The sequence below is a fragment of the Ornithodoros turicata genome, chromosome 6, assembly GCF_037126465.1.
Source record: "Ornithodoros turicata isolate Travis chromosome 6, ASM3712646v1, whole genome shotgun sequence".
Lineage (NCBI taxonomy): Eukaryota > Metazoa > Arthropoda > Arachnida > Ixodida > Argasidae > Ornithodoros > Ornithodoros turicata.
The window spans coordinates 51,612,613-51,628,024 of NC_088206.1; the positions used below are offsets into that span (position 1 = coordinate 51,612,613).

The window sequence follows — 15,412 nt, forward strand, 5'->3', positions numbered from 1 at the left end:
CCGGTCTGCGTGAAAAAGGGAAGAGCCACAATGAGAATAATTAACAACGAGCGTCACGCATATAAGAGTAATACCTTGTGACACCCACATATAGAGAAGGCTTATACCCAGGTTGTCACATGGATGGGGGGGGGGGGGCAATGTTGAATGAAAATTGTAACCAATGGCCATTGAATATAACGCGTCAACTCCTCAAAGGGATCTCAGACAGGTTGTACGCTTGGTGTCGCATGTTCAATGCACATTGCTTTCAATTTTAATTGAACACTGCCTCCGCCTCCACCCCCACGTGTGACGGCCCTGGATATTGGCTTGTGGACGCCACAAGGTGGCGACGTATCGGTACAGCAGGGAAGGGCGAGAGCCGTGACCCCCTCTCCCCGGAACAGCTTAAAAAGAAGTGAGCGCGGGAAAAAAGGACAGAGGTGTGTACGCCGCGGACTGGAATTGAACTGCTGATAAACATGTAAGCAATAAAAGTTGTATTTCTGCATTTCTTTGGTTGTGGCCGTGTTCTCGGGAAGCTGCAAGGCGGAACGGCAGGGAAACCCCGATGGGGTTTAGGGAAGAGGATCCCACAAGCTCCTTCAGAGTTCAGTGTGAGCTTTTGTCTCAGACAACCTCTGTATTATTGTTAATTCAATTCAGAAATCTTTACGTCCATCGGTCAAAGGAAATTGTACCAGCTTGAAATCTATACACTTGTTACCAGGTATGACAATAAAAGCGAGACACTTTTTTGTTAATATGGTTTGCTGCTTCTCTGTTAGGCTCACAACTTATGTACATAGACTCACTGTCTTTCTGGTCTTCATCCGTAGCTGTACTTTGTGTACCTGTACCTGCAATGGAGAACAGGAACAAGATTGGGAAAACAACTGTGTAATGTCCTACACGGGACACCCGAACAAGCCTCGCACAAGAGATCAATGAAACTGTTCCGTAGGACGATGTTATTCTCAGGGTGTCACGCGAAGACATGACGTAGTTAATAGTCGCCTTCGAAAGGCAGCGAAGCAGAACAAAAATTTGTCTCACCTATTCGAAGCATTTATTTCACTTGCAAAAAACGGTGGGGATGTACGTACTAGTTACGGGACCAAAGCCCTCTGTCCCGTGCGCCTCAGTTCCATACAGCTGTGACTGGCCATACGCTAACTCGTCGTACGTTGACTGGTCGTACATGGACTGCTCGTACGGGAACTGGTCGTACGAGGACTGGTCGTACGCGGTCTGGTCGTACAGTGGTACCTGCGATCCATCTGTGAGATACCAACGTTTCTTAGCAACACGTAGAAAATGTCATTCACTAAGTGAAGCTGCTATCAAATAACTAGAGCGCACCGTTGTCTTCTCAGTACTAAAATAATAAGAATTATACTTTCTATCACGAATGTCGCAACTAGATCAAGAAATAAAATGACATTCACTTATTAAGCGCTACTCATATACAATTCGGATGTCGACACCAGAGGTAGTGATCGTTTTCCTCTGTATATCTGGCACGACAGATTGCCCCTCTCACCAATTACTTAACTGATTTCATTCACGAACAGGAGTCTCTCGTGAAGGCTTGAGCACGTCTGTGCACACCGGTAAGTTACCAGAGGCGCTCTCGCAAGCAATGACTTGCGCCATTCACGATGCGGACGCCAGGTCCAAAACAATAACGGGACACGTCGGTCATTTCCCAGCAATAAACCACTTTACGGCATTACGTCGACGAGCAGAACGAACAGCTCGTCGGACTGGCCAACTTACGAAGCTTATCGCAAACCGCCGCATGAAAGATAAAGCAGTACGACAAAGAAGACCGGAAGCGCTGGTGTAATTTTTGTCAACACCTTTCACGGTTCGACCCGACCACAAAGTCCTGGAAGACAATTCGATCTCCGAAAGGGCATCCTCTGAGTCCGACACTCTTTAATGTGGTGATGGCGGACCTAAATTCGAGAACCCCTCGAAAATGGACGTTCTCTATGTATGCGGACGACGTTGCCATTTGGACAGTAGGAAAATCCGAACTGCCATTCAGCGCCGCTTGCAGCTGGCTTTAAGTAACATCCACAGGTGCCTCAGGCAACGTGGGATGGATCTTTCGCCCGAAATGTGCGTCCAGCCCTCGTTCACACGCAATGACATGACAAATTTCCCACTGTGGGTTGGCGCCAAGAAGCATGAGCCTGTACGTTTCCTTCGTTTCCTTGACGAGGTCATGGACTTGGACGTATACGCTGGACTCGCCCCATAAAGCACCTTGAAGCCAACATGCAGCGATGGCTCCCCGCTATTCAATATTTTTCTGGCGCAGGATGGGGCTGTGATCAGCGCTCCCTTCTTTGAGGTCATAAAGCCTTGGTACGGGCCACTGTACTTTACAGCCTTCCGGACGTGCTCAGGACATAGTTGGGCGAACTCACTCATGAGGGCCCTCATGAGTGCCCCTCGCCCTCACCTCACGCCTTTGAGGTGAGGGTGAGTGAGGGCAAGCCCGCAATGAGGTCATCCATGAGTGCACTCATGAGGTTTTGCCCCTCACGAGGCCTCCTGTGAGTGCACTCATGAGGTTTTGCCCCTCATGAGGTCTCCTGTGAGTGCACTGATGAGGTTTTGCCCCTCATGAGACCTCCTGTGAGTGCACTCATGAGGTTTCGCCCCCCATGAGACCTCCTGTGAGTGCACTCATGAGGTCTGAGGGGCGCCAGGTCTGTGTGAGTGAAGTCACTGGTGAGGCCTGAGGGGTGTGAGGTCACTATGAGTGCACTCAGAAATGAGGTCAAATGACCCATGGGAGGCTTGCGCAAATTATGAAGGCACTCACACGTGAGGCTTTCAGTAACGCGAAGCCTATTGACGACGCTCAAGCCATGAGGCCTATGGTGAGTGCACTCACCCTCATATGTGGGATGGACAGGGCATCTATTTATTGATGACGAAAAACTAGACCGTGGCGGGGGCCGCTTTGTTGTATTTCCTGCGCAGCCATCTGAAAAGTGCACATGGTGCAGTTTGAAGGGGTGGTGTGCACGTTTTTAGCAATTTCGTCTACGTCGCGCTGGGAACACAGCGAAGCGTCCTGAGCTGACTGATTACTTGATGATATGGTTCCAATCAACCAACTACCAGCAAGATGTACATTAAAGGGCTGGTGTGCACATTTTTAGCAATTTCGTCTACACCGCGCTGCGAACACAGCGAAGCTTTCTAAACTCACGGATTACTTGATGATATGGTTACAATGACCCAACTACCAGCGGGGTGCACATTAAAGGGCTGGTGTGCACATTTTTAGAAATTTCGTCTATGTCGCGCTGGGAACACAACGAAGCGTTCTAAGCTGACTGATTACTTGATGATATGGTTCCAATGACCCAACTACCAGCGGGGTGCACATTAAAGGGCTGGTGTGCCCATTTTTAGAAATTTCGTCTATGTTGCGCTGGGAACACAGCGAAGCATTCTAAGCTGACTGATTACTTGATGATATGGTTCCAATGACCCAACTACCAGCGGGGTGCACATTAAAGGGCTGGTGTGCACATTTTTAGAAATTTCGTCTATGTCGCGCTGAGAACACAGCGAAGCGTTCTAAGCTGACTGGTTACTTGGTCAACTCTCCAAGGCCGAAAATAAAGTTGTTGTTGTTGTTTGACTGGTTACTTGATGATATGGTTCCAATGACCCAACTACCAGCGGGTGCACATTAAAGGGCTGGTGTGCACATTTTTAGAAATTTCGTCTATGTCGCGCTGGGAACACAGCGAAGCATTCTAAGCTGACTGGTTACTTGATGATATGGTTCCAATGACCCAACTACAGGCGGGGTGCACATTAAAGGGCCGGTGTGCACATTTTTAGCAATTTCGTCTATGTCGCGCTGGGAACACAGCGAGGCATTCTAAGCTGACTGATTACTTGATGATATGGTTCCAATGACCCAACTACAGGCGGGGTGCACATTAAAGGGCCGGTGTGCACATTTTTAGCAATTTCGTCTATGTCGCGCTGGGAACACAGCGAAGTGTTCTAAGCTGACTGATTACTTGATGATATGGTTCCAATGACCCAACTACAGGCGGGGTGCACATTAAAGGGCTGGTGTGCACATTTTTAGAAATTTCGTCTATGTCGCGCTGGGAACACAGCGAAGCGTTCTAAGCTGACTGATTACTTGATGATATGGTTCCAATGACCCAACTACCAGCGGGGTGCACATTAAAGGGCTGGTGTGCCCATTTTTAGAAATTTCGTCTATGTCGCGCTGAGAACACAGCGAAGCGTTCTAAGCTGACTGGTTACTTGATGATATGGTTCCAATGACCCAACTACCAGCGGGGTGCACATTAAAGGGCTGGTGTGCACATTTTTAGAAATTTCGTCTATGTCGCGCTGGGAACACAGCGAAGCATTCTAAGCTGACTGATTACTTGATGATATGGTTCCAATGACCCAACTACAGGCGGGGTGCACATTAAAGGGCCGGTGTGCACATTTTTAGCAATTTCGTCTATGTCTCGCTGGGAATACAGCGAAGCGTCCTGAGCTGACTGACCACTTGATGATATGGTGCAAGCGACGCAACTACCGGCGGGTGGACTTTAAAGCGGTGTTGTGCGAGTTCTAACAGATCCCTCCAAATCGAGGTTTGAATTTGCGACGTATCTTGTACTTTTGCCACGTTTCTAATCTCTTTCTCATCTAGAGACCTCATCCTAGCGTCCTAGCATCGTTATTCATTTTGATGTATTGCAAACGTACGTGGATGAACAAAATGAGGTGGCATTCAAGAAAATATTTATTGGCCTCCGCAAACCATACATACACTGATTCTACTTGCATGTGAAATATTTTTCTTCAAGCTATGTATCGCTTAAGTAGAGCCAGATGATCGCACCATTTCTCCTACAAGAATCAGCTGTTCAATTGTGTCCGGATTCAGCGACGATCTTCGTGCTCGCTGCAACGACCCAGCTATAGAGAATAGCCTTTCGGCGGATCCAGACGTGGCTGGCATACCAAAGCACACTGCAGCCAGCTTGGCCAGTCGCGGGTAAGTTTGGGAGTGCTGCTTCCAAAAAGTGAGAGGTTCATCTGTCGTGCATGGGGTTTTCAGGAAACTGTCCAGTTCAGTATCACTCTGTGTTGGCGAGGCTGGGCATACAACATATCCAGCAGAGCGTAAAGGTCATCGGACGCCTTCTTTGCGGAAGACGATGGAATGCCTGAAGTACTAGGGATGGGCTCTTGCGGAGGAGCAGGATCCCGCGCTTCCGTAGAAAAATCCTAATGTCGTTAGAAAGAGCGCACAGAGTGTGGTTAATTGCTTCAGAAACTCAAATTCAGAATGTATCGACACAGCTGCGTCAGGCATTACCTCTGCTATCTTTTCTAAGAGTAGCTCCACAACTGCACGGGCGGTATCGGCTCCAGGCTTCTGCAACCCAGGTGCAACAGGAGACTGAAAGCAGCGAAGCTTTTGTCTTGGATTGAGCACACTTGCTGCAACAAAATAGTCGTCCCGCAGGAGGTTCCCAAGCCTTTTGTTCATTTCGTCTAGAAGATTTTGCTGCAGCTCCTTGAACCTATAACACACTGAGGTTTGTTACCTTTATTTGAAACAACAACATGTGCACTGGTGATGGTTGCTGACTGACCGAACTGAAACACATTATAATTAATTTTTACTTTGTTTCTATGTTTGTGGTGTGAACTGAGTATCTCTTTATTGCTAAAGAGGAAAACGAGAAGGAAGTGTCTGTATATAAGGACCGCTTTGTTATGTTTGCGGTGCAGCCATCTGAAAAGTGTACATATAGGCACGGTGCAGTTTATAGGGCTAGTTTGCGCGTTCTTAGCAATCTGATATGCCAATGCGAACTATACAGGTGACTTTTCAATAGTGAAGAATGGCAAAACAACATCAAAATGCGGATAGCTGCAAGGCTCTGCAAAATTTCTTGCTGTTCCTTGGATGCATTTATTGTACCAAGTATTCATTTGTAGGTGTAACGGTAAATGCGTGCTTACTCAGGATGTTGATAGTTGCTGAGTTGTGTGTAGCAAGTACATAGGCACAGGTGCAACACGGCTGACGTCACCCCATCTCCTTGCAGTCGATTAGTTGCATCATTTAGGGGTTTCAGAAGAGCCAGCAGGTGCTCCAGTCTGGTAATAGTTATTGTGGGTGGTGACATGTCAACGGTCTTCCTTGGGTTTTCCTCGTTATGTTGCGACACCAGGAGCTCCACAGCAGCGAAGACCTCATCCTGAGTATTCAAATGTTCGTACGTGAAATAATTCGTGACTTCCTTCTTTCATCATTATTTTTACAGCTCCATTCCCAATATGTATGTTGTTATTATTTGTAGTAGTCCAACCACATATACAGCTGACTTTTGCAACATTTGTATTTAGATTCCTAGTGCAAGTGACCTGATCCGCATGCGGATGTTTTACTACCCAGTATTTACGGCATGTCTGACCAAACGCTGAATACATTACGTAAAAGAAACGCGATGAAACGATGTTATAACTCAAGTGTTCTAGCGGGGAATTTCAATATACACATGAAAGATAACAGATGAACAGGCTAGAATCAAAAGGTGAACTGAGGAACGCTGAAATTTCGACGATGAAGGTAATATCTGCTTGAAAAAGACAGGTAAATATATTTTTAAAATAAAAGTCCAATCAACAGCTGAACCTTGTAGTACTTTGTGTACGTGGTTAAAAACAAGTGCCCACGCACTACTTCCACAGCCGTACTCTAAATTTTAAGTATGCATAAGCTTTTTCGAGGCTTACCTGGGTCAGTCGTTCCAGACACGCAACGATCGAGTTCCAGCGCGTGCCTCCAATTGGAACGAGGTCTTTCCCGCAACGTTCCTTCAATAAGCTTGTCCACATTGGTGATCGCCGGAAAATGTTAATTATTTTCGAGATGCACTTCAGCAGTTCCGAAGCATCAGTGTCAACTTTAATGGAGGAATTAACTACTAACTGTAGTGTATGAGCTGCACATCGCACCCGCTTCGACGGCTGTACAGCGGCGGACACGTCTACCTCAGACGAGACCACTTCCGCATCCTCTCCAGCTTCGTCACCTCGTTCCCACTTGTCGGTAAAAAGTTCCACCATATCGAAGGCCTTCGTCATGTTTGATGCGTTGTCGCATATAACAGCACCCACTTTTGTAGGTGACACACCGTGCTCACGAAGGACGCTATGGAAGGCTTCACGTATATTTTCGCCAGTGTGCTTTGCAGGGAAGTACTTGAAGGCCAGTGTCATCGTAGCAAGTTCCCACTCCTCTTTGATAAACTGCACCTTGACACCCAGCACTGCTTCTCTTCTTCTGCTTGACCAAAGGTCAACTGTGAAGTGCAGCCCGTTATCTGGAGCGGTCTGAATCGCTTTTGCAAGTGAAGGTTTGACCTGCTTGCTAGCGATGTCTTCAAGGATCCTGCCGACTGTGCGACGTGATACCATGTTTAATTCTGGTTTTATAAACTTCATTAATCTCTGAAAGCCTTGTCCGTCGGCAATGCACATGGGGAGTCCGTCCACTGCAATCATTTCGACCAGCAGATGGTTGAACTTTTGCTGGAACGTGTCAGACGGAGCTAACTTCCTGACTGTCGTCGTTTGTTGCCGAAATACTGCAACTGCCCCGTCAAGTCGTGGTTGGTTTTGTTTGTCTTCATTATATTCTTTAGCGTGCCTCAGCTGTAAGAGTAAAAAATTTGTCTACATTCAGGCACCTCCTACGTGCGAAACTTCCCAGTATTTCGCACAAGACGGTATGTGCAACGTGGTTCTGTGCGCACGTCTCAGCAAGCTCTAAACACGTTTTGCGCCATACCACATACTATACCACGTACTATACCGCAAAATTCCACATGTAAGTAGAGAAATGTAAACAACATGCACAGAAATGAGAAATATTTTAATACTGTTGTTTTACGGCTGAAGACGGGTGGTCAACGTGAGTCCTTGTCGCGTTTTGCGTCTATGCAATGCGGCAGCATACCTATTCAGCAGCGTTGTTTGCGGGTCATATTCCGCTTTTCAGTAATTTGCTTTATTATAACCAGGGTGTCGAACCGCAACAAATACGGGTTCGGGTTCGCGTTGCTTGGATTTTGTTCAGGTTCAGTTCCGGTTCAGCCACGCCAAGTACCGAACCGGTTCACAAACGGGTTCGCAGCCCCGAACCCGTTGGGGAACCGGTTCAACGCTTCAATTTTTATATCTCCCATAAAACTGCTTTTATCATCAAATGCGTGGCTAATAGCCTACTGCTGTTGTCTGTGTTGACGTTTTTAGTGGCCCAGTACTCCGCTTAGCGAGAAAAAGGAGAAATGGATTAACACTGGTAATTGGCGTCCACGCCGATGAAGCGCTGTAGTCTTGCTACACTCTATTCCGAAAATTCCGTTTTTCACTCGCACAACGCCAGCAAGATACACTTGAAGGAAGCGTAATGAGATGGGCAGTCATAAATAAATAAATAAATTTTACATAGACGATACCTGCCGGCGCACTGCATTCGTGGCGTGAATCGATCTGAAACCGTACTGAAGCATGTCGAAAATAAGCCTGCCAGACTTGCTCTTTCCGAGCCTACAGCAGTGTACCAGTTAATCAGCAACACAAAGGCAATGTGTCACGACACAAATGCACAACCAGTAAGCAGAACTACATTTACTTTCCAGACCATGACAAATCAACACCGTTCTGCGTACGCTCCTTCTCATTTTTCTGACTAGTTTAATTTCTTACTGCTCACGTGTAAAGGGAAATGTTGGACTCTTGCTAAATCATATTATTCGTCCTGTATAGAGCTAAACAACTAGCCTACATAATTTCTGCTTTATTCGTCCGCGTGGCGCCTCCTCTGTGAGGAGTAGACGCCGTAGTGCGTGCGTGGGGCGCTAACCGCCGCACTCACAAGGCCAACTGTGCTTCAACGTGTTGAAAAAGACGCTGACAGCGTACTTACTATACGTCCTTGTCTGAGTGCTAGATGAAAATTAGCGAAATTCATGACAGGAAGACCAATGTGTCCTCGTTTGTGGATTGAGGCACTTGAACTCTTATGCTGACCTCTTTTATGTCCAAACCGTTTTGTCGCGAACCGGTTACCGCTATTAGTTTTTCCGGTTCTGCTCCGGTTCGGGTTCAACAATGTCATAAAAATTGCGGTTCGGGTTCGGTTCCGGCAAAAATAACGGTTCGGGTTCGGTTCGACACCTTGATTATAACACGATAAATTTAAACATTAGGCGCAACCAGACCTTGAAGCGGAACGCTCATACTGTTACGTGCTGTATACCGGAAATTTCCAAGAATCAACTAGTTTGACAACCGCTAGTTAAAACAAACTTAATCAAAGAGCTGCAAAATCCGCTGCAATTTTGGTAACGTGCACTCAGAGAGGGAAATGTTTTTAGAAACGTTCATCTTCGCAAGCCCATGTAAGACATCTTTTTTTTTTAAATGAAACTATCACGGGTAAGTATCGCGCGCAAAAGCTGCGAATGAAAGTGGACGTACGTTCAGATGTCTGGTGAAGTTGCAGGTCTCTCGCCTCTTGCCACGTTTTTCTTCATTGCAGTGCAGACACTGATACACAGTTGTGGCTCCGTCGTTTATGGACCCTAGGTACTTAAAGTGTTTCTTTAAACTCCCAGGTACAGCATGCGTAGGGTCCTTAACAAGTTCGCCCTCTGCGCAGCGCTTCTTCGGACGGCTCATCGTTCACGACCACGTTTGAAATAGCACTGAAGGTGCACGACACTGGCGCAATACGTTACGGGCCACAAGAAACACCCGAAATCACAAGGACGCCGTGTTACCACCCGTATACGCGGCAAAATTATATTGCACCCACCGTACTAATCCTTTTTACTTTATGTCATTTATAGCCCCGAGGTGCCTCAAACATGCGATAGTATCAGAAGGTTTCTCACAGCCTCGCTATGCGCAGACAGACCGGCGTCGTCCTTGTGTCGCAGTTCAACGAACTACAACCTTTCATAGCTTCGCTACAACCTTCTTAGCATAGCTACAACTTTCAAGGCTTACACTAGGACATATGCAGCGCCCGCCCCTAGTTCCGAAAAACGTGGCACAGGAACCCTTTAAAGCGGTTGAAAAGGCTCCTATCGCGGTGCAAGAGCGATATCTGTAACCATATGGGACACTTTCCACAGGGACTTCGGTAGTGTTGGCCGCGAACACCCGAAGAACGCGGCACACCGGCCCTTTAAAACGACCGGAAAGGCTCCTATCGCGGTGCAAGAGCGATATCTGTAACCATATGAGACACTTTCCCACAAGGACTTCGGTAGCGTTGACCGCGAACACTCGAAGAACGCGGCACACCGGCCCTTTAAAACGACCGGAAAGGCTCCTATCGCGGTGCAAGAGCGATATCTGTAACCATATGAGACACTTTCCCACAAGGACTTCGGTAGTGTTGACCGCGAACACTCGAAGAACGCGGCACACCGGCCCTTTAAAACGACCGGACAGGCTCCTATCGCAGTGCAAGAGCGATATCTGTAACCATATGGGACACTTTCTCACAGTGACTTCGGTAGTGTTGGCCGCGAACACCAGAAGAACGCGGCACACCGGCCCTTTAAAACGACCGGAAAGGCTCCTATCGCAGTGCAAGAGCGATATCTGTAACCATATGGGACACTTTCTCACAGTGACTTCGGTAGTGTTGGCCGCGAAGACCAGAAGAACGCGGCACACCAGCCCTTTAAAACGACCGGATAGGCTCCCATCGCGGTGCAAGAGCGATGGGACACTTTCCCGCAGGGACTTCGGTAGTGTTGGCCGCGAACACCCGAAGAACGCGGCACACCAGCCCTTTAAAACGACCGGAAAGGCTCCTATCGCGGTGTAAGATCCATATCTGTAACCATATAGGACACTTTCCCACAGGGACTTCGGTAGTGTTGGCCGCGAGCACCCGAAGAACGTGGCACACCAGCCCTTTAAAACGACCGAAAAGGCTCCTATCGCGGTGCAACAGCGATAGCTGTAAACGTATGGGACACTTTCCCACAGGGACTTTGATTGCGTTAGCCCCGAATACCCGAAGGACGCGACACAACAGCCCTTTAAAACAACCGGAAAGGCTCCTATCGTGGTGCCAGAACCATGTGGGACACTTTTCCTTGTGGGGAAAAAATTTCTTTGTGGGACACATTGGCAGTGTTAGCCGCGCGAATAAGCCGCGGGCCAGTAAAGGCACACGTTTGAGGGCCGTGAGGTGAGGGCTAGAGAGGGCGTGTGTCCGTGAGGGTGAGTGAGGGCATGTTGCCCTGAGGGCCGTGAGGGTGAGGGCGAGTGAGGGATTGCGCTTTTGAGGGCCGTGAGGGTGAGGGTGAGTGAGGGCACGCGCCCGTGAGGGCCGTGAGGGTGAGGGTGAGTGGGGGCTTGCGCTTGTGAGGGCCGTGAGGGTGAGGGCGAGTGAGGGCATCCGCCCGTGAGGGCCGTGAGGGTGAGGGCGAGTGAGGGCATGCGCCCGTGAGGGCCGTGAGGGTGAGGGCGAGTGAGGGCATCCGCCCGTGAGGGCCGTGAGGGTGAGGGCGAGTGAGGGCATCCACCCGTGAGGGCCGTGAGGGTGAGGGCGAGTGAGGTTTCACGAAAATGCCCACCTATGGCTCAGGATTTCCACAACATTACTCATCCGTGCCTGCTTGCTCATAGCCTTCGTCGCTGCCTTGTAGTTACAAGAATGACTGAAACACGGCAAGGTTTCGATGAAGCTGGAGAACTACCGATTGATGTTCTACGTGAAAGGGGAACAGCTCGTCACTTCCTGCGTTTGCGTGCGCACAATCGCCGTCGCCCGTTCCTCAGGGAAATTCAATGGGGCCCGGAAGTGACTGCTATCGAGTCGCACAGATCATACGCGCGAGCCTCGCTGGCTTCGTAGCAGAGGACGTAAAGCCACCGGAAACCCCATAGTTTCTACCGGCCCCGCCCATCATCGTGAGTCTTCCGCATCATCGCGAACGAAGAGACCAATCCCCCCTCTGGTCCTTCGAGCGCATTTCTAAGCTCTGGTGAAGAGGAGAAATTTTCCACTATCGCAGCAGTATGCACGGACGGCGGTTTCAGAAATGGCAAGGCTGCGTCGGCATTTGCAATACCATCTGAAGGCGTAGCGCAAGGACGACGCCTTTCACAATCAACCTCATAAACAGCTGCAGAACTGTATGCCATTCTATTCTTTTTGCAGCTGAAGATGGACCAAAAGCCAGGGGACATGTTTCTTTAATAGTATGGAGTAACACTCGCTTGCATAACAAGTTGACAAAAGGAAAAATCGTGAACGTTTCGACACCTATTCGGGCGTCATCATCAGCACAGGGAAAATAAAACGGCGGCTTAAAACGGGAATTCTTTTAAACCCTTGTAACAGACTGGTAAGGGCCCCTTGTGAGTGTTACAGGCATTTATCTCGCTATGAATGTGCCAAGATTCAAGGAATTTTCTCACCCCCCCATCTGTGTTCAAAGGTCAATGTTGTCGCGTTGTCAAAATTGAAAGTATGTCCTGTACTTAACACATGATCGACAAGTTTGGTGCGTTGATTCTTTGCTGGTGGTTTTGTCAATTGTGCCTTGTGCTCCTTCATTCTGGTGACCTTCTTCCTCGCAGTTTCCCCTACAGCTTTTTGTAGCACATAGTTGATTTTAGCTCGCGAGTATGGATAGTGTTCACCGACTCCAAATCTGCACTACGAGCTATTGAGAACACAGGCATTCGAAGCTAGTTCTCCAGTGAATCCAGCCCATTCTGGTGTCGTGGGGAACGAACAAGCTGACAGCGCCGCAGAAGCAGCTGTCTGATCTAACCGACGAACGAGTAAAGCACTGCTGAGAAGAGAATGTCGTTCTCTCGTTTCATTTCTCGATATCTAGTGGCACCCCCCTCCCCTCCAATTCACCCAACGCTCCCTTTCCGAATGCCACGAAACACCTCTCGTCAAGACGCTGCATTAATTCATCGGATGGGACTGAATGTGGTTTTTACAGCTCAGTAGCGTTACCGCTTGCGAGAGGTTGGCTCTCCTACATGCCGTCACTGCAGTGCTCTGGAAGATATAGAGTACATCCTTCTTCATTGCGCGCACTACCAGCCTTTCCGATCCACACTTTCAGTTTCTTCAGATCAGCTGGACTCTCGCCCTCTCGCTGCGTCAAAATTCCTTGCTCCATGGCCAAATCTATCCCACCAACGCTCTTCCCTAAAAGCACTTGTGAAGTTAGTGGACACTGTAGGACTTTGGTCCTCTCTGTGAGACTTATCATTGTTCCATTTCAACACATTACCGCCAGAGAAGAGGTACGGTATCGCTCCTGGCGCTGAAACTCCCTACGCATCATCATTATTTAACTAAAGATGACGTTGTTTGTTAAAAGCTCACCGTAGTCCATATTGCTCGCTCGGTTCAGTGGCAGCCCGGCAGGATCTCACATGCAGTATATGCCCGACTCCAACACCGGTTCTTCTTCTACTTGATGTTTCACACAGGGCGACGGACCAATGGGTGGGTGCAAGCAGTTCAAATGGTTCTATTTATTGTGAAGCACGTGCTATCGTGCCCTTCTTGGATTGTGAAGAAAAGAAGACGAAGAAAGGAGAACCATGACCGACGTTTTATCTTCATTATTAGGGATGTGCCAACCGAATCCACGAATCCTAGGCAGGGATTCGAGATTCGGGAATCCGAATTCCAGTGCCCAAAACGGCGAAATGAATCTTTCGAATCCACGAACCACGTCTGTTTGTTTCTTTTTCAAATTTGCGCCTCCGGAGTCTGCCGAAAGCCTCATTGACCGACGGGTGTTTGCTTGTTTGTTTGTTTACATTGCTCTGGACTGAAAGAGTTCAGGCAGGAACTGTTACATTATAAGTGTAAAAGTAACATGGTCTTGCTTTTCATTGTTGCTTAGTACCATGGAAATAATCCAGACTCGAGAATCCATGTATTTCTTGTAGTCGATGAACAACACGTTAAATAAATAACGTTTAAGAAGAACTATGTGGGTACATTTTCTTTCGAAACTGAACTATTATTTATTTTGTTTCTCATTAAACAAGTGTATCATATTCTGCTTCAAAGCACTTTTCAGAGGAAGTTTTTTGTCCTGGCTTTTTAAGCTGTTTTTAAAGAAAGGATTCGAAAGATTCGAGATTCGTATGATTCATGGATTCACAGAACCTTCATTGGATTCGGATTCGGAATATTCTGGATTCGTCCCATCTCTATGCATTATTATCCACCGAATGACGCACCCATTCCGAATCAAGACCGAGGCAGAGCTAGATGTGTCTCTACTCAAATCCAGGGAAAGGTAACGGATTCTTCTTCGTTTCCGTTACCACCTCCGTTACTGTCCCTTATTTGTTTCTGTTTCAGTTTCGGTTACCACCATCGTTTCTTTAGTTTCCATTACGTTTCCGTTTCGGTTTTTGGTACCGCCCCGCCTCCAGGTTTATGTTTTCCTTCTTTCTTTTCTTTCCTTAAAAAAAAAAAAGACCATTGAGACCGTGACAAAACTTAATCCCTCTACGTTCTGAAGTCTATTTTGAGGATTCCAGGGATACGTGCATACAAGAGACAACGTTTATTCAAAATACACATATAGGTACGTGATTTCTGTGAACAGCTAATATGAACATGGTTTCCAGGAATGTTACTCACGCTTGCAACCTTCAGGTAACCATAAGCGTATAAGAACTATGATTCTTCTGTTTACTGTATACTACTTGCTTATATGCTCCAGTTTGATAGCTCATTTTAGTTTTAGTTCTTCAGTTAATTTTAGTTTCCTTCATTGAGGTTTATTTCATACATTTATCTACATGACATGGTGAAGAATTGCAATAATTCGGGTCCTGCGGTACCCGAATTATTACCGTAAATTATTGTCGTTTCCGTTTCTGTTTCAGGTATTCGAACTGTGCGATATCCGTTTCCGTTTCTGTTACCGTTACCTGCTATTTTTCCGGTATAATACCGTTGCCGTTTCTGTTACCTTTCCCTGTGCACACCAGCATTGCCGGCCGCACTAGCACAAGTCTTTTCAATGGATATAGCGTACCTTCAAGTAAACATAGTTCCCACCTGGCGCTACTAGAATGTCACCTCCGAAGCACATCACTCAAACTCAATGTAAGATTTGGAAGGATACTTACTGCAACTTGTAACTGTAACTAGTTAGTTATTGTAGATATGACGCTGGCGCCAGCCCCTTACACCCTCCACCAGCTGGCTTCTACCCTCCTTTTTCAGTGACTAGTGTGGACGCCGCGAGGGGTAAAGGTGCCGTTATCAGCGACTGATACCTGTATCAGCCCTCTCGAAAAGGACTTAAAAAAA

General features: G+C 47.5%; 1 long non-coding RNA gene across 1 annotated transcript; it reads right to left on the reverse strand.

Annotated features, from left to right (window-relative positions):
- Positions 1 to 796: 796 nt before the first annotated feature.
- On the reverse strand, positions 797 to 13,616 carry LOC135398027 (uncharacterized). The gene is made up of 3 exons (XR_010423958.1): positions 13,454 to 13,616; positions 1,089 to 1,262; positions 797 to 842 (listed from the first exon to the last, which is right to left on the reverse strand). It is a non-coding gene; the product is annotated as an uncharacterized LOC135398027 (long non-coding RNA).
- Positions 13,617 to 15,412: the final 1,796 nt, after the last annotated feature.